The sequence below is a fragment of the Numida meleagris genome, chromosome 2 (genome assembly GCF_002078875.1).
Source record: "Numida meleagris isolate 19003 breed g44 Domestic line chromosome 2, NumMel1.0, whole genome shotgun sequence".
Taxonomy (NCBI): Eukaryota; Metazoa; Chordata; class Aves; order Galliformes; family Numididae; genus Numida; species Numida meleagris.
Window position 1 is genome coordinate 131,332,035 of NC_034410.1, and position 20,351 is coordinate 131,352,385.

Here is a 20,351-nt window from a genome sequence, read left to right on the forward strand (position 1 = left end):
AGAGCTGAGTATAAGGGAAGCTGAGTGAAAACTAGGCATTTAATTAGATGGAGGTAGTTAAGTAAACTATAGTTCCTTGTTACTAATATTTGTGTCTTAGAAGTAATGATCTTTGTTAGACACAACTTTTAACATCTAGTACGGAGTGTGTAAATGCAAGTGCCTAAAGAGCAATAAAGTTTGTAAGTGAGAAATTATTAATTTAGAAATTGGCACCTGATCTTATGCTTTAAATAATGCTGTAGGAACATTATGCTCAACTTTAAGCAGCAACTACATGCTTTTCACCCACTTCCCTTTTATTGAAACGAAAGTATAATGAAATCAAGTAAAATGTAAGTAAAACATCTACATCCATTTTCTCTAGTACTTCTGGAAATTCTGCACACACTCTTTAAAATACAGCATTAATTTCCTTGGAAACAGCATCTCTTTTTTAATCCCTTGTGTTTTCTTATGTCTCTGCTACATGTAAAAGCATGAAAAACATGATAAGAAATTGAGAGTTTATTCGCTGCGACCTTGATGAAAGTTACAGTGTTCTCAAAAGCTTTGTAAACTGCAGTTATTAAATTCTTACACTATTTTTATAGGAGAAAGTTGCATAAATTAGAAGAAACTTTTTTTCCATTAAAAAAATCTGAGCCTATCAGGAAAATGTGGGCACCAGAATTATGATAGAAGAGCTCATGTTAAATTTGTGAGAAGGATTCCTGGAGATATTTATCAGTAAATTAAAGAATAAACTCTTTCTCCTTTTGTATGTTCAACTATCTAATATTTTTTCAGTAGTTCAGTATCGCTAAATCTCGTGGTATCTGTCGACATGATTGGCATTAGGAGCCAAGAAAAAAGGAGGTCTACTACTCTAAAACCAATGAGTTCTATTCTTGTGTGGTTTTCCTATCTTTTTTTTTTTTTTTTTTGCTAACTACTGATAATTTGCCATGATCTTTTCATCTTCATCAGATTTCTGTTTTAAGATAAAAAAAGGAACACCATAATATTATGATAGGTAAAACAACCAATAAAACCTGTATAGAATCAAGCATTCTTTAGCTTCCATTAGTCCTGCATAAACTGTGGCTTTCTTCAGTGCAAATAATTTACGAAATGCTTTAACATTTAAGCTCCCTTGTTTTAGATCAGTGCCTTGTTTTAATCAGTGCCTGGAAAAGGAAAACCAGAAAGACACTCACAGATAGATGAGCTTTGGGATTTCAGTGCAGCCATACGTTCTGGGATTGTTTAGTCAAGATGTTGTAATTACATGAAACTTTTCTAGAGCTTATTCGTAGCCAGCATACACATACTACACCTGTGACAAAAATCTTCATTCGATCTTTGTAGTCAGAAATTTTGTTAACAAAATCTTATAGTAGATCTTGAAAAAGTTAGCTTTATAATTATGGTGGTCCACATACTTTGTAAATCTGTCATATGATGAAAAGAAAATAATATGACTGGAAATCAGATTTAATAATAACAATAGTTTTGGTGCATTGTGTTTGTGTCATATATTTTCTAGGGCAAATATTTTTCCACTGATGTGCTTTGAGACTTTTATAAAAACAGATTAAATACTAAAATATATAATACTGAATTATACCATAGTCTAGAAGTGGAAAATTATTGGAAAGAAAGTTTATTTGTTTCTAAATATGATCTATTTTCTGTAAAAAAAAAAATGCACTTATATTACTTCACTCGAGCTTCAAGATGATACAAGAATTTTTAGCTTTGTAAGTTTTATAATTTTGATTTTCAAAATGTGAGGTCTAACACCGACAGATGCATCACTAGAGTAATTTTTGCCCATCTCCCTTTCTGTTCTTCAGTTTATGTGTGTTTTGTTCCAAGATTTTGACTGAAGCATGATTAGAACATCTGCCATTCTTCATGCTTTACCTCTTTAGACATGCTGCAGTAATTCTAGTAATTCAAGAACTGAAGGACAGAAGGAGAGGTAGTCTGTACTGTTAAATTAACATTGCTGGATACCATTCATAACCAGTGAGTCTGAACATCCATACTGTTCAATTTTCAGAATGAACTCAGGTATACTCTTAGTCAGTTAACTCACTTAATTTGGGAGATTGCATAGGCCAGGATTTGTGCAGCCATGGAAGATAAAAGGGCTCAGTTGTATTGATGTGAGAAATTCCCAACCAGTAAGTCTCAAGGAATGTTTAATTTTCTGGTGTAGACATTGTTTTAAGAAATCTGATAATTTCTATCACAGGTACACTTTACAATATACAGTTTTTTCATTATGCTTTATGGAAAGTGATAAACCTGAATATTACCTTAAGAAATATTTTTCATCATTAGATTTTATTTTCCTATTGAAGATTACCAAGGCAAATCCTTCCTTCCTTCCTTCCCCTAATCACAATGTGCCCTTCTTTTATGGTGAGTTTATGTTTACTTCAATTTTTTTTCCAACAAATCACCACGAACATTTTCTTAACTATGCAACTGAGTCCTACATATTTCTATGTGAAACCATTTGCCTTTTGAAAGAAAAGTCAGGATGGGACATTTGAAAGTGGCTGAAAAAAATATAATATAGTCATACACATCATAAATCCCAGTAGTTGTTTTTCTCTTACTTCTTAATGTTTATTAGAATCTGTTCTTATATTGATCAACCTCTGTGTGAATCCTGCAACATTCTCTGGTATGGCTCTACTGTATATTGTCTATAGACATTTGCCTGTGTCTGTGTCCTCCATTTCTCAGGTATTTGGAACCTAACAAATAAAATTATACATGAAGGAAGACTCTTGGTATTGGTTTCCATTCATCACCTTTATCAGTCACAAAGTGTTCGCAGATATTTTAATCTCAATAAAATCATATAATTTCATAAGTTGTGAAATTATTAAACATATACCAGTCTTCATTCACCTATCACTTTTACCTGCCTTCCTCTCATTTGTGCCTGGTACAAAAGAAAACAATCATTTTCCCTTTCTCCCTCAGAAATTAATTTATTTTATATAAATGTTGATGTATTGCACAGTTGATAGTGAGAGGAAGAATGATTCTTATAAACTGAGAAATGTCACTGGAAATAAATCTGAGAGAGTAATAACAGGGAAAGATGTCTCTTTTACATAGGGAATGTTAATTATGAAAATAATAATAGCAAGGAAAAACACTATCTTGCTGAGTGTGATTTTTATTTTCAAATAAATAAATCTTCACAAGTGGAAATTTGGTCTCAGTATAAAAAAAGTAGATTTCCATTACCAGTGACTGCAAATTTTTAGCTACTCTTCTGTGTGTGTGAAAACATGGACTTTAAAAACTAAAACTGGTTAGAAAAGTCTGATGAATTTCTTGACATTAATTTTTTGTTTTGTTTTGTTTTATGTTATGGAAGGAGACATTATCAACAATAAACACTCATTTCTTTAAGTGAAGTCTGGCAACCAGAACTCTGAAGGAATTATTAAAAAGTGTTAAAAATGATCAAGGTTTATGTTAACTGTGCCATCTGATAAATTCTTGTTCACATAATTCAATATACAATATCGCTTGAAGTTTAATTTTACCATTTCAGTTCAGGTTAGAAGCATTTTCAGAAACCTTAAATATTTTCCTAGGTTAGAGAAATTATTTATTTTGTTTGGTTTCAAGATAGACATACCATAAATAACAAATATTAAGAAGTTGAAGACGTAGACAATATAAGTGGATTTCAAAAAGCTTATAAAGCATATATATTATTTTACATAATATCTTAAAATTGTTTTGAAAAAAACTTCAGCAAATCAAATTTCTTCATGGACAATATATGAGATGAAAAATTAACACATGCTATGTGAACATAATTGACAAATGTACATGAAGTGTGTACTTCATTCAGCTCTTTTTTAGATCCTGGTAAGATTTTATAGTATGTATAAAAAGGGTTCAGCAACTTGTAGATTAGGAAATTTGAGGAAAAAAAAGTATCTTCATATTATAGCCCTATAGATCTGAACAGAGGGAGCTACAGCAGCTTAAAGTGATTATATAATTATCTGTAGGAACTAAAAAGGAATTAAGAGAATGTTTAAGGAGTTGAGAACTGAAACATTTACTGTGCCTTGATTTAGTGTCAAAATGTTCTGCAGGGATTATGTATGAAACTCAAATTTACTACCACTATTTAATGGTTAATTTGAAGTTTATTTCAAGATCTAAGCAATAGACTCATTTCTCTTGCACAGAGAAATGAAAAGTTTCACCTTGAAAAGAAAATATTAGTTTTAGACTGCTCTTTTCATTACCAAAACCTGTTAATGTCCTATGAGTGAAACTGCAAATAACATTTTACATCTGCTGAATGTAATTTTTTTTGCTGCTACTCTGCTTTCTAACAGTACAATGTCATGTTATTTGAATACAGAGGGTGGAACTCATCTATTCGGTTGGGCTAGAAAAGTTTCATTCCAGTGTAGTATTCCACTGGTCATATGAATTCTTAGAAAAACATTGAAGAATAAAAAGTCCATAGAAAAAAAAAGGATTTTCTTCCATCTTAATAGTGTTTACATTGATTACATGGTTTTCTGAAATTAACTTGTCAAATTCAATCTCTATGCCATTTTCTGAAGTAATTTCTTTCATTGAGATAAATATACTGTAATTTAGAAAAGCAGTTGTTTACAATACTTCTTTAGTCTAGGCAAATATATACATATATTGTATAAAATAATGAAAATATAAATACATATAAAAACAAATATGGCCATAATAAAATAATTTCATACAGAATTGAATCTATTCACTATTAGAACTACTCAAGTGCTTAACTAGCTCCCTTCAGTCCTTATTTTTACAATGAACTGCAGTACTTCTCGCTAAATTCAGCTACCTCTGTTGAAGAACTGGAACAGTAGTCATTTAGAGAATATTACGTTTTCTCCAAATTTTCCCAGTGTTGTATTTTCCCCCTTGAAAAGCAAACTGTGACACAGACCATCTTGAGAACTGACGTCAATAATAAGAAAGGAGTAGCAGCCAGCTGTCACACCGTATTACATCAGATTCTCGCCTCTACTCCCAATTGGAAATGCTCTGAATCATAATTAGTACATAATCAGTTTGTGTTTTTAATTAAATAACAGCCAGGTAACCAAGTAACATGAAGAAAAATGTTTTTGTCCTTGACCTTGAAAAAAACAAAAAATGAAGAAGTATGATCAAATTCTGTGTTAAAGACAAGTTACCAATTAATTTGGAAATCCATCCACAACTTTTATTAAGCTACCATTTTAGAAATTGAACACTACCTCTCAAGAACTACTAGTAACTACACCAAGAAAAGAGAAAGAAAGAAAAAAAAGAGTGGAAAGTAAGTATTTAAGAATATTATTTTTTCCAGGCATAAAAGGAAATACCATACTTTACCATTACAATGATAAGTTAAAGCAATAGCTGAAGACACTGCATTAGGAAACCAAAAGTGTCCTTAGACATTGTAATGAATTTATTCCACACTGTATATAATATAACAACTTTGTCCCTTGCCATTTAAATTATACGTAGACATACATGGACTGAATGACACTCAGTAAAATAATGGCAATCTCTTAATATGAAATCTGACTTCATTAAGCAAATTCTCAGCTACAAAACACTGTTTTTGAGCTTAGTCACCACCATTAGCTGCTAACTTTCACCAGCAAATAATAAGAGACTTCATGTCACACTCATAAAAATTCACACTATTGGAGGTGACCCAACTGTCTCTGTTGCCACTATTGAAACACACCACGCACCACCTCAATGTGCTCACATCCTTTGTTTGGTCTCCGTAAACTTTCAGCAAGTTTCAATGAATGTCAGTGGAGGAATTCAATTCCGCACCTTTACTTCATATGCACCTCCACGTCAGATGCCATTTTGTCAGACTGTCCCTCTGCTGCCATCTGTCACACAGCAACAGCATGTAATGGAATATTGGTGGGAAAGTTCAGCCTCTACTGCCACGCCACCAGCATCCACTTCTGATGTCGTGGGCCAACATAGCAACATAGGAGGTGTTAACTTCAGAGCAGCCCTCATGTAACATGTTCAATAAATAGCAATTTGAGGAAGACATTGCATAATATATAGATAATGCTGTTTAATGTGAAGAAGTGAGTTATCACCCTTTTTCTACATTCATGGACTTCATTAATCTCAAAATGTGCATAGGAAGTAAAATAGCTCAATCTATTGGTAAATATTTTTGTCTTTTCCCAATAGATTTGTTAATTTACAATTGTAAACACAGTAGATGTATAAATACACCAGTAGGTGTCCCTATTGCTCTATTTTTTTCCAGAGGATAAACACCACCACCACCACCACCAAAATCAGAGCAGCCACCACCATCACCCTGCATCACAACATAATGAACAGCATTTCATATCTGGAAGGCAAATGTGAACCTTATACTGAAAATCTGTTGATAACACAGCTCCTTTCTTCTATTTATTTTCCTGGAGAAAGTAAACAGCCCACTTAATGTTATGCCACTTATTTATTATTATAATTGCTATCTAGATTATAAAACATGACTTATTTAAATTTAGGCAGTTTTCCTGGAATTTTGGCATTCATTACCTTGTTGTCTGAGCAAATGATCGGACCTCAGTATGTTTGTGCGCTGCAGCCACATCCAGTAACAGCTCTCATTGTGGTCCTACTCAGTTTCTGCCCTGCTTTCTGTTTTAGCTAACACAAGGCAGATGATCAGTAATTAACTTTTTTATATTTAAGGATTAAGGATTGATAAAATTTTAAGAACACCTAAGGGTTTTATGATTTAAGTGTCCTCATAAATCTTTGACCTTTACTTTACCTCCATGTAAATACCTGTTGGTGCCAGAAAGTGAGATTTTGATGGAATGATGAAGGCACTGCTGTTGTGAGGAACTTCTGTGTGAGAAATGGACAAGGAATAATTCTCAGTTTTATCATACTGTGTCCAGAAAAGTTATCATTAAGAAATACCTTCACTTTCCAAGCTACTTTATATGTATTTTTTATCATTGAACTGATAGTTACAAATACTGAAAATTGGATAAAATAATTGAAATATGAGCCTAATAAATGTAAGGTGAATAAAATGCAGCTCTGTGAAATTCTAACTCCTATATTAGAAGTTATACTCCACAACATCTTTTTCTGTATTTTTTCAAAGATTTTGGAGAAACTGACAAAAATCTCAGTTAACTTGTTTACACTATATTAAAATGGAAGTAATGTTGTTGTTATTTTAAAGGGGTATTACTTACATTTGAAAGAATCTAAACTTGCTTATTTGTTCTACAGCACACAGAATATATGAGTTTTTCTTTCAGTTTTGATAGAATGAATAATGAAAAGGCTTGAAGACAAAGTTGTTAACTTTATCAAAAAATCTAAAAATCATACTATATTTAACTGTATTCAATATGAAGTATATGTAACTACATATAATAATAAAGGTATATAGTATATTAGTAAGACAAACTATATACACAGTGTATATACTATATACTACAGTATAATAGCAATGCAAAAAAACCCACACGTGAAAGCACATATAATAAGAGTATATACAACAAAAATAAAAGCTGTGCAGATGCAACTCTGTCTTTCCAATTCCATACTGCTTCTTATATTGAAATAAAAACATTTGCTGATTTATTTTCTCAGCAAAGATAGTATTTTCAAAAGGCCAATAATCACTGGACAACCTTTTAATCAGAAATAAATTATTTTATTGCTTATGCAAACAAAATAAATCCCTCTGTTTACAATTCTGTTTGAACTTGAAGTATCACGTCTGGAAGCGCCATCTCAGAAAGACTTGAATGAAGATTAACTAAGCTGGTTGCAAAATGTTGCTGGCAACAGACTTTCCTTAGCATTCAAACAAATATAACTGTGCTTACAATGTGTGTATTCATTTGAAAACCCAGAATAGATTATTTAAAATTGTAAGTGATGGGCAATCCTGGGGCAGTTGTTCTGTGTTGAAAACAGCAGCAAAATCCTTTAGTCTTGGAGATATTTGAAGAAATAATGTACAGTGTTCAACGTGTTTGCATGTGTTCCTGTGTCATATATTTGTCTTTCACTATCACTTCTCATAATCTGTTGCTCAGAAAATATCTGGTCTCCTGTCTCAATTTCTCCAAATTTATTTCCTCACAAGATGGAATGGAGTGTTACCGAACTCCGGCGACCCTTTTTGTATTACCCTTGCATGTAAAGAACCAAAACCCGGTTCCTGGCCAGCAACTGCACATAACATCAATATGATGAGCAGCAAAATGGTGTTTATTGGTAAAAGCTACAAAACTATGTAGTATTTCTTATCTTTTTACTAGACTGTTCCAGAAGCTCATACAGGCTCCTGGCCAATCATATTGAATCTCCCGCTTCTGACCTCTCACTTCCGAAAGGCCATATACGGGGTTGTTATACACCTTGTTATGAAAACAAAGAAGGACAGCCTCTCCTTCTTACGACACGGGTTCAAGTAAAGTAGGTGAACCAATAGCAAGCACATGGGGAAGGGCCTTCCGCGTTACAACCCAAATGCCCCGTAACACGCCTGATACAACAATGGAGAGGTGAGCAAAGGTTTACCATTTGCTTTCTGAGACATCTACCACAAAAGTATTTTTCCTCTTGCCAAAAATTACCTAATTTTGTTTCATTTTGCTATTAATCAGGCACATGAGTATGCTCCAATGCTCTGATGACCAGGGCAAGATAACACAGTTTTTTTCTGATCCTTTCTTACTTTCTTTTAGACTAGATACCTTTCCTGAAAGCCCAAAGTACTGTTAGGAGCTACAGGGTAAAATAAATAAATAAATAAATAAATAAAATGTGGAAACTGTTATATTGGGAAAAATGTCTAAGTAGCCCTTGATGCAGCATGAAACTTCAGGAGGCAGTTTAAAAATAATCCCAGAAAGCTACTGAAACTCAGTGTGCTTGGCAGCAGTGCACCTTTACTTTCTCTTTCTTTTATACATCTCTGCTTTTGTCTACCTGGAAATACACTGCTTGGACAAAAGGAAGAAGGAAACCTGAAGATATAAAAGCTTGTCAGTGCTTTGATATTACATTTCTAATTTCTTTGAAAGAAAGTATGTTATATTTATTAGTTAAACGTATGACTTTTTTTTTTCTTTTTAACAATTGTCTTGATTGTAAGCAGCATGAATTCAAAGGGAAATTTGACTCAGGGAGTACTTCAGAATCAGGTCTATATATAGTTAACTTTCTGAAACACTGCATCATTGCGATGATGTGCTGAAAGGTAAAAGTCAAACTATCAGTGGTGATAAAAGACAAAAAGTGTAAAGAAGAAAATATAAGTTAATATTCATCTCACATGAAATCACATCCTGAATTAATTTAAATATTTTATTTCAGTGAAAAATTTACTCTTTTATTTGTGAATCAATTTAATACTTTTTTTTTTTTGTAACTAGAGAGAAAAGGATTATAGAAAGATCTAAAAGAAATTCACCGATACAAAAGCCTTAAATGTAACTGTTAGTCTGTATGCAAACACCTGTTTTAGTAAATGACTTACATCATGTACATAAATTATTCACAGACTTAAATTATGAGCAGATAGCATATACAATAACCAACAACAAAAAATAAACAACACTTAAAGAAAAAAGATCCAGAGCAGTTAATCACATCATTCAAGGAGCAAGGGCAGTGTGGCATTAAGGTTCACTCTCCCTTTTTAATTCCTAACACTGTTATCAAAGAACAGGGTAGTCAGTGACATTTCTCTGCAGCGTCAAGTAATTTGTGCTACCACCAGATAGGCATCTCCTGCAATTCAAGCTGTCAGCTTCCTGTTTACTAGATTTGAGATTTTTAGTTGCAGCAAGCATAACTGGTGTTTGACTTTGACCTACTCTATAACACTAAAATCATATTTTCATATTTTTGGCATACTTTTAAAAGCTATTGAAAATAAATAGTATATGTAACAAAATGTGCAATAATAATAAGAGAATATTTGGATTTAAAACCAGCAACAATTTCTTAGATATTCAGAATCACAAACTAGCTTCTATTGAACTCATTCCAATAATTAACTGGGATTATCTCTGGCTCTCAAATTCTACATCAACACCTTACAGCTTGTCATGGTTTTGTGATTTTCGGTTATTGATATTCCACATCATAACATCATGTAGTGGATGTACCTGGTTCCCAGAAGAGAAGGACTACTACAGTCCCCAAGGTACTTTGCTCCTCTGTTACCATTTTCCAGCCGGAGGGAAAAGATAAAAGCTCGCAGTATAAAAACTTGCAGATCACGAGACCTCGTCCCTTTTTCCGCCCGTCTCTCGTCTTGGCAGCACCTCGCTCTCCAGCCGTCTTATCGTCGGTAGTAGAGTAAGGCCTACCTTGATTCTGGGACATTCTCTCTCTCTGTATTGGATTTATCAGCTTAAATTGTAATTATATTGTATTATAGTGTGTTGTTTTGCATTCCGATATCTTATTTAGTAAATTAGTTTGTTTCTCCTCAGATTGTTGCTGCTATTCTTTGCTCTCAGGGCCATCTCCTTACCCTTTTCCCTTTTTCCCTTTTCCCGGGGCGTGGGCCCGTGGGTCCCCCGTCCCCTTCATCACAGAACCGGGCCGAATGCTCATAAACAGTTGACACAGCTTAAAGATAGTATGTAAATAAAAAAGGCTAGAAGTCACCACATCAAATTACCACAAATTCAAGAATATAGATATACTGTTTCTTCTTGTACTCACTCCAAGAAATAAAAGTCTTCAACTTTTTCAATTATAGTTTCCCTCAAATATCACTTTCTCTGGAATTTTTTTACTGAAGTTGTTCACAGTAATATGATATTCAAAAGGAGTGGAAATGAAATATGTCATGTAGCAGGTGAATATAAATCTTTTCTAACATTTTAAAGAGTTCAGGCAGGGATTCTCTTTTATTCTCAGATTTTATTTTAAAAAGTAGTTAAAACATTCAACTACCTGAGCCTATGGAGTAATATGAGCACACAGTCACAAATCCATAAAACTCCATGCTTGGTTATTTATTTATACAAGTCCCATGACTGTATTAAGTCTACAGTAGTTCCCGTATTAACTGCTATACTGCATTTATTCAGTCTAGCATAGTAAACAAACATTATATTCTTAAATTATACATATGAGTATAAGGATACATGTACCTACACTTGGAAATAATTTTCAGAGCTGCAGTCACTGTATTTACCTTCTCTTAAAAGAATATTGTTATATATATGTAAATATGGTTTAGCTAGAATGAATTCTTAGCTAATTTTGCATTTAATATTCAAAACTAAATGTAATTTTTAATATACCGCATTCAATATACAGTGTACAAGCTTTTTTCTCCATGTCTTGTATTTTTTTCTGTAATGGCTAAAATGAAAAGACTGCTTATAATGGAATGACTAAACTTAAAGTACTGTTGTTTTTTTTTCTTTTGAACACTCACATTTGCTAAAGTAAAGAAAAAATATCTGATCTTGGTTTCTCTTCAACATCTAATGAAATTAATTTTCTAGCCTAATGTATTTTATTATGAATTTTCCCAAGTTTCAAAGGTTTTGATTTACAAATACTAAGCTGATTAGGAGGTAGGAAGAAAAGATTTTTGTTTGTGATTAGTTAAATAATTACACCGTTTATTCACAATTTCCTGCATAAGTATCACATTTCTGTAAAGGACAGGGTCTATTCAGTAGAAAGAAGTTAGTTGTCTGTGTGAACTGCAGTCACTGCTGTTACTGTGCTTTGGGTGGCTGTGATTTCCCGCAAATGCCCGCAGAGATCATTCTTGTCCAAGCTGCGGCTGGAAGGACCCTCTAGACAGCAAGGTTGTAGGGCAGAGTGGGTGCAGGCAGCAAGGAGGAAATAAGCTCCATAATTGCAGTTTGTCACATTTCTAAGAGAATAAACAGACCAAAGCAAACCAAACAATTAAAAAACAACAAGAACAACAGAAAACAATAACAAGAAAATTAATAGTGGAAGAAATTAAATGTCAAAAATTAAAATCAAAATACAAAGGATATGTGAAGAAGATGACATTTTAAATCTTGTTAAGATTTTTGTATGTGATTAAGAAACAAAGGCACTGAAATGTACTAAATTAAAAAGCAATATAGAAAGTAAAAGCTTTCTCTACAGTTAAACTGAATAGAGAAATATGCCATTGCTGTAGCTAAAAAACCTTAGTCTCTTCTGTGACCTTTAACCAGATGGAAACATTTTTCCTAGATATTAGTTACATTTAGAAAATTTAGATTTAGAGAAATTAGGTCATGAGAGATAAAAGTTAGCTTAGCAATAGCCTGGAAATATTGTAGAGGATATTCTGGACCCAGAGATCAGATTGAAAGCATGACTACATCTGAACATTTTATTGCAAGATAGTTTAACTCTTCCTGGTGGGAGTCAGAGAAGAATGACTGTACTAGGAGATTGTCCTGGAACTGGTAGATGCAGTCTTCTAAATTCTATGAAGCTCCAGTAACAAGTATGGATTTCAAAATATGTTTTTGAAAAGACACATGTTGTGCTGATATTATACACATAATCAGACTACAGAGACTTTCATGAGGCCAAATGTGCGGAGGCTTGCCTCAGTGAGGCTTCACTTTTGGAACATCCTCAGATTTTCACTGCCTCAGAGACCTCTTTCAGATCTACTTAGTGCTCCCCTCCAGATTTATGGCAAAAATTGCTTCTCATTTAACACTGAATGTGTCATTAACTTGCTCATGGACTCATGTTTGCTTTCCAAAATCAGCAATCAGCCCCTTTTCAGAATGAAAAGTGAAAGGAATGCAAAGCGACAAGCAGAAATCTTCCATAATGTTAAAGAGGATGTATAAGGTATGAAACAGTCAACTGATGAGTTGGGTGGAAAGGAAACTGATAGTCGTAGAATAGTAGAATCATAGAATGGCTTGAGTAGAAAAGTATCTCAAGGATCATCAAGTTCCAAACCTCTTGCCAGGCAGGGTTGCCACTCGCTAGTTCAAATGCTAGATTTGATGCCCAGGGCCTCATCCATCCTGGCCTTAAACACCTCAAGGGATGGGGCATGCACAATCTCTCTGGACAACCCTCTCTCAGTAACAAACTTCCCCTTGACGTAATCTAATTCTCCCTTCCTTAAGTTTAAAATCATTCCCCCTTGTCCTATCACTATCTACCATGTAAAAAGGTGATTTCTTTCATGTTTATAAGCTCCCTTTAAATACTGGAAGGCCACAATGAGGTCTTCCCACAGCCTTCTCTTTTCCAGGCTGAACAAGCCCAGTCCTTCAGACTGTCTTCATAGAGGAAGTGCACCAGCCCTCTGATCATCTGTGTGGCCCTCCACAAAACCCTCTCCATCAGCTCTGCCTTTTTCCTGTGTTGGAGGCTTCAGGCTAGGTCAGTGGACTCCAGATGGGGCCTCACAAGGGCAGAGTAGAGGGGGACAATCGCCTCTCTTGCTCTGCCGGCTGTCCCTCTTCTGATGGAACCCAGGATAACATTGAACTTCCAGGCTGCAAGCACATGCTGTTGGCTCATACTACGTTTTTCATCAACCAGGACCCCTAAGTCCTTCTCAACAGGGCTAAGCTTCAACAAGAGTGACTGTAGGGTCCTGCGCCAGGGATGGAATAACTGCATGCATGAGTACAGGTTAGGGGCTGACCTGCTGGAAAGGAGCTCTGCAGAGAAGTACTTAGGTGTTCTAGTGGACAATATGTTGGCCATGAACCGGCAGTGTGCCCTTGTGGCCAAAGAGGCCAATGGTATCCTGATGTGCATTAAAAAGAGTGTAGTGGAGGAAGGTTCTCCTCCCCCTCTACTGTGCCCTGTCGAGACCACATCTGGAATACTTTGTCCAGTTTTGGGCTCCTCCATTCAAAAGTAAAGAGATCTTCTACAGAGAGTCCAGTGAAGGGGCACAAAATTGATTAGGGGCCTGGAGCTTCTCCTGTGTGAGGAAAGGTTGAGAGACCTGGGGATCTTCAGCATGGTGAAGACTGAGAGGTGATCTCATCGCTGTTTATAAATATCTAAAGTGTGAGAGTCAAATGGATGAGGCCGAGCTTTTTTCAGTGGTGTACAGCAATAGAACAAGGGGCGATGGGCAAAAACTGGAACACAGGAACTTCCTTACAAGCATGAAGAACTTCTTTACTGTGAGGGTAAAAAAGAACTGGAACAGGCTGTCCAGGGAAGTTCTGGATTCTTCTTCTCTGGAGATACTCAAGACCTGTCTGGATGCTTTTCTGTGCAACTTACTGTAGGGAACCTGCTTTAGAAGGGGGTTGGACTTGATGATCTCTAGAGGTCCCTTCCAATACCTATGATTCTGTGATTCTGTGACTCTGTAGCTGAATCTGTTAAAAGCCCTAGGCAAAAAATGTTTCTTACCATGTGTATTCAGGACAGATTTTACATGAAGTTGCAGTACATGCTGTGTTATCTGATCTGAATGTGATGCTGAATCTGTTATACCAATCTTGAATATAAATATTCAATAGCTATATATTTAGATCTACAAGACTATTAGTAAAATACTGTATCTATATCAGTCATATGGATTAAACGGTATGGACTGAGTCTGACTTTGTTTATCAATATTGTTAAACATAAATTTGGTATAGGTTAATATATAATATTTCATGAGATAAATTAGTTTGTAAAATAAGTAGTATCAGATTTTTAAAAACTCTATTACAACCTATTCTTCTCCATCTCATGCAAGATGGTTAATTTTCCCTCCTATATAATTCTTTTAAAAATAAATTCTTCTAGTTTTTTTTTTAAAATTTTCCATAACAATTTTTGAAAGATGAATTGCATTTAGAGATTGGAATTGGGCAGAGACTCATTTCTAGTAGTTATATATCTTCACAATGATTAAGTAGCTTCCATGAAAGTTTACATTAAAATGTTGCTCTGCTGCAATTTGTTCACAATTCTGATTTGTAGAGAGCAGATGAATAGAGAAAAGAAACAAAACAGACAAAAGAAACAAAACAATTTTGTACAGCTTGAAAATCTGATAGTGAGTAAAATTGAGAAGTACACAAATAGACCCCAAAAATCCTCCATTCAAAATCTGTATTTTTGTTGGACTAGTGTTATAAGGAAACCTTCATTTAGCTATGTGTAATATTTTTTGTGTCTCAGAAGAACTTTTTCTTGTCAGGATTGCCATATGGCATAGCTTTCAGGACAAAGATAATGTCCTGAGATGGAGGTGATAATGATATTACTATACTATGTCTTTTTGTTATTCAGGTTTGGAGCGCAGCTTGACATAAGCAAGAACTTTGCAAATTCCTACTCCTCAGCACATATTCAACTGTACATTCCATCAGCTGCATGCGCATATTCATACTTATTATTCTAGATCAGGAGGAACCTACAAACACTCGAAATCTGTTCTAAAATAAGAAAAAAGAGATACAGAGAGAATTTAGTTCATTGTTCTGATATTGAAATGTTGATGATGTTGACGTTGGTTATGTTGGCATGACTCTTTACAATTGGAAAAACAAGATGTATTTTCAACATACAAAAATAAAATAGCAATTGTATGCTTTAAGACTACCTTGGTAGTATGAATGACTGATGGTAAAGTTCTTAGTTAAAATTTGGATCACAGTTTGAAAAAATCAGATTTCTTTATTTTCAAACATGATGGAAAAATATTATCTTATGAGAAAATATAAGGGATAATTGGCTTTGGTGAGATGAATTGATCTGTTGATCTTTATTCTTCCAATGAACAAATTTGTGCTTCAAAATACAAGAATGGAAAGGATCTTTTTGGTCTTAAAGTCCAAACCCATGTCATAGGTGATTATTTCAATTCTGCTGCAGATCTGCTGCAGAACAGATTATTATAATTTTTTTTAGTAATTAAAATCCTCACGCACTCCTGAATAATAAATAATATTCTTCTCTTAATACAATACATACATCCATAAGAACTCAAAGTATTCTACTGTACTGATGATAATATGAATGAAACTAAACAGAAGATCATGAATCACAAACAATCTTCTGAACACTAACAGAATTAGAAAACAAAAAATTTTGTGTATCTTACCTATGTACATTTACTATGTAATTATTATATATTTTGTCTATCAGATATTCTTTAATAGCACTTCGAGCTGGAATTTGCCAACAGTTTTCAACCTCCAAAGCAGTAATTTTAGGTAAATTTTCTACTTCCAAAAAAAAAAACAAAAACATTTATGAGTTACCATTCTTGTATTCTAGGTTTGCTACTTAATTATTAAGGGAATTTTGGATTTTTTTAAATAATTTTTTGGGTATCAATCTGGAAAAATCACCTGTTCTTCCAGTTGTTTATTTTTAATTATTTATTTACATTTTGGAGCAGAAGTAGTAGTTTGGTATAGAATATATCATTGTAAATTTCTGTATCATATTTAATCCATCCACGATGTACCTGAAACATTTACAGTATTTACACAATACTCAATAAAAGTAATTTTTGTAGTTTACATATTCTTGTATACAGAGAACAATGCAATGAGATCCAATATTAAATTTAACTGTTAGCCTCATTTTGATTGGCAGATCTCTATTGTCTCTCTCAAGCAGAGACTTGAAGATAACTTTAGAAGTTACTTTTTCCATTTGCTTTTTCATTCCTTTTCCCTCCAGAACTCTTTTTTTCCCAAACTTCTTAAGTATGAATGTTGTCAGAAATAAGAAACAAGGTGAGAGGAAAGTGGATAAATAATATTGCCATGCAAAATTTTCACTGGAAAAATGAGATTATGTTACTTGCAAAAATTTTCCAAAATGGAAATGATTGATTCATTTTGTCATTAGAAGAAGGGAGAAAAACAATAATCAAGGTCATCAGGAAAAATGTATTTTTTTAGAAAAAGAAAGAAAAGAAATAAATATATACATAAGGAAGGAAAAAGACATTAAAAATATCCTGTTAATGTGTAAGATTATTTTACAAATAACAAAGCTATTTTTGTTTCTATTCACAAGCAGTTTGGGCAGATTTCTGTCAGAAATTTTGCATTAACTGCTGTTATCATAGCAAAGGAAAATGACAGAGCTATTACAGCACTCAGAAGAGGTGGTATCTTGCAAGGACAATATCCCTCTTGTATTTGTCTGTGCACAAGAGAAATTTATTAAAAGTCCTTCTAGTCCATGGGAAACAACGTGGGGAGAACTGTTCACTGGAAAATAATCATAAAGAACTTAAAGGAGAAAAAACAAACAAACTTGGACTTCCTGGGTAAAAATAAAACCATTTATTATGTATTATTTAAAAGACAGTAAAAACACTACGAAAGTTCTCTCACATCATAATATTTAGTGCTTAGACTACACGAGATCTGTCAGTCAGGAAATGATCACTTTGTACTGGAAAAGATGGTGCATCTGGAGCCTTAGGTTACTAATATCTACAAATTTCCTAGTTTTAAAACTCAGTTTGAATCCAGTTCATAACTCCTTTAAGAACCTTTATATCTATGTAATGATTTTAATCTTTCGGTCAGATACTTAGAAACTTCCTAGCAGAACAAATCGAATGTAATTGAAAGAATTATTTGTTATAATTGCTGAGGAACTTAATTAAGAATCCTTGTGATCAAGTTGATAATTAATATTGTGACAGGTGCACTTTTAAGCACCTTCCTTTGTTGGTTAACCTGCTAAAACATTTATAGTACATCAGTGTTTCAGATGTTGCTTAGAGTAATGAATCCTTTGTTATGCTTTTCTTGGCTATTAATTTATTATTTTTTACTTTTATTAGAAGTATGCTTCTGCCTTTTTTTTAAACATCTGTTTATAGCTGATGGAATTCAATGAGCAAACTCAAGATATTTAATATTTTCATATGCGCTCCAATAGTCAAAATAAACTATTTAATAATACCTTGGTTAACAAAATGCACATGACATATATTAAATAATGCTCTCAAGAAGTTTTACTGAATATTTTAATATTCTGTTCCATAAGCAATTTTTTACTCTTCTGTGAAGTTAGCCAGACAAAATAAATGCAAAGGTCATTTCCTGTGTTTCACACACAGCGCTGTTCCAAGGTTAAAGCAGCCAGGTGAAGTGAGTTATGTGTTGCTCAAGGACAACAGCAACCTTTAATTGCAGGCTCAGATGAAGTGTCTGTAGTATAGCCTTTGAAGTACGTAAAAGCACCAGTTTGATTTTTAAATTTACCTGAAGGAAAATGCTTTTATATGTCAAGAAGTAACTACTACTTCTCCACTACAGCAACATCCTACAGCATAATCTTGTTCCATTGTACTAGCCTGAAAGCTTGGTGGCTGCCATGCTGTTTGCTTGAATCTCTTCGGATGGAGTTTGGTACTACAGTTACACTTGTGTAGATGTATGAATGGTAGTGCTGTAGTGTGTGTGCAGCTAAAGCTTTGCAGGTAAGATTTGTGCTGCTGGAACTGTGCCAGCTGCTGGGTCTGAGGTAAAGAAGCTATTTTGTGAGCTGTCACCATAGGACTAACCATTACTACTGAACATCTGATGAAGGAATTTGCAAGTAGTTGAAAAAAGTCGATGTTCTAAAAAAAAGAAAACACCAACCACAACACAATCTAATTTTTCAGTAACAATGCAATTGTTTGTTGAAACAAACAATAATTCTCCAACAAAAATTGGAGAAGTAGAATGAAAATCCATAGCTCTAAAAGAAGTTGCAGTTTGTTGGAGGGCAGGTTGCTCGGCAGCACGTAGCTACTGATTTACTAATGATTTACGATGTAATCTTAGATGAAAGGGGTAAGTTATACCTGCATGGAATGTGGTGTTTCTAGTAGAGTTCTGTACTTAACAACATGTACTGTACACAAAATTAGCCTGGGTAACGGTATTGTTCTCTTATACGCTTGGTCGCATAGACCCTGTATCCCTGGAAGCATAGATGCTATATAAGGTGGTGTGTTGCTACAATAAAGTTGGAGCTGCATGAACGCACATTGAGTGTCAAGCTTCCCACGCCGGAGCGGGTAACCCTGTGGGGAACGTGGGGAGTTTCCCAACATTTGGCGCCCGAACAGGGACAAATGCGTAGCGTTTATCGTGGTTAAAGTAGGGACCCTAACTGGGGCGTGTGGTGACGGACCGCATTTTCCTCCGTTGCATTGTTGGCAGCGGAGAAGCCTTTTTGGCTTACCAGGGGTAGCGGATCCGGGGGCGGTTAAAGTCGTCGGCCGACGCGGTGCTCTCTTCGGCGGTCGCTGGATTACGACGCGAGGATGGAGCGGGAGGTAGCCCAACAGCTTTTATTGTGCTTTTTAGAAAAGCAGCTTTCATTATGCTTCTTAGAAAAGCGGGATTCAGTGGGTGCGTTTTTGCATGGCAGGACATTGTTTAATGTCGAGGAGTGGCGAAAGTTGGGTGATACGCTATGGGATCACGTGATTGATGATCGTAAAGAGGCAAAGAAATTAATGAAACCGTGGCGAGAAATTATTAATTGTATTAAGCGCCACAAAGGGGAACAGGATGTTGCGGATCAAGCAGCTAAGCAGCTGGGCTTAGCAACACCTGTGGCGCAGGGGGGTACTCAGGATCGGCCGTACCCTTCCTTAGGCATACCTGTTTCGGTGAAAAATATGGATAGTATTGTTCCCTCTGCTCCTGTTACTGCTGTTGCAGAGGACCCTGAGTCCGAATCTGCTTTGTTTCCCCCAGGAGAGGGTAATGAAGATTTACCCCCTCCTTTGCCTCCACCCCCGCCTTCTCCCAGTGAGGTGTGTTTGTCCAGGGGCGCAACCTCTGTTGTATCAGTTGGTCACCCCAAATGGGCTAACATAGCTCGGCAGGCGGTGGGATATGGAGATGCAGTGCACCATGGATAAACCGGTAGTGCACTGGTTACTTACCTGCTTTTTACAAAAGCAAATGGGCTTTTTATTCTCTCTAAGAGAGGTGAAGCAGTCCGATCAAAGGACTTGGAGCAGTTGCTGAGCTGGGTTAAGGCTCAGGCTGCATGAAAGACGTGGCTTAAAGGGATAAGCAAAAAACGCCTCTGAGTTTTCAAAATCTGGGTTTTCTTTTGCTGGGGCAGTTTTGGGACAAAGTTTGCATAAGACTCTGGAATGCTTTTGCCTGTTTGACGCTGAATCTCGGCAGCGCTCAAACAAGTTCGACAGGGAAGGACGAATCCTTCCAGCTACTTGCCGCTGCCCCTTGATGAGGAAAGCAGCTTCTGCCGGACCCGATCCGGGACTTCAACCCCTCCCCCAGTCGGGGAGAAGAAAGAGTGCAGCCCTCGGAGAGCAC

At 35.1% G+C, this 20,351-nt stretch overlaps 1 long non-coding RNA gene across 1 annotated transcript in view; it reads right to left on the minus strand.

Moving 5' to 3' along the window:
• The window catches only part of LOC110394687, an 18,550-nt gene continuing 9,249 nt past the window's right edge, over positions 11,051-20,351 (minus strand). The window contains exon 2 of the long non-coding RNA XR_002435804.1: positions 11,051-11,953. This is a non-coding gene — a long non-coding RNA (uncharacterized LOC110394687). The remainder of the gene's footprint in view (positions 11,954-20,351) is intronic.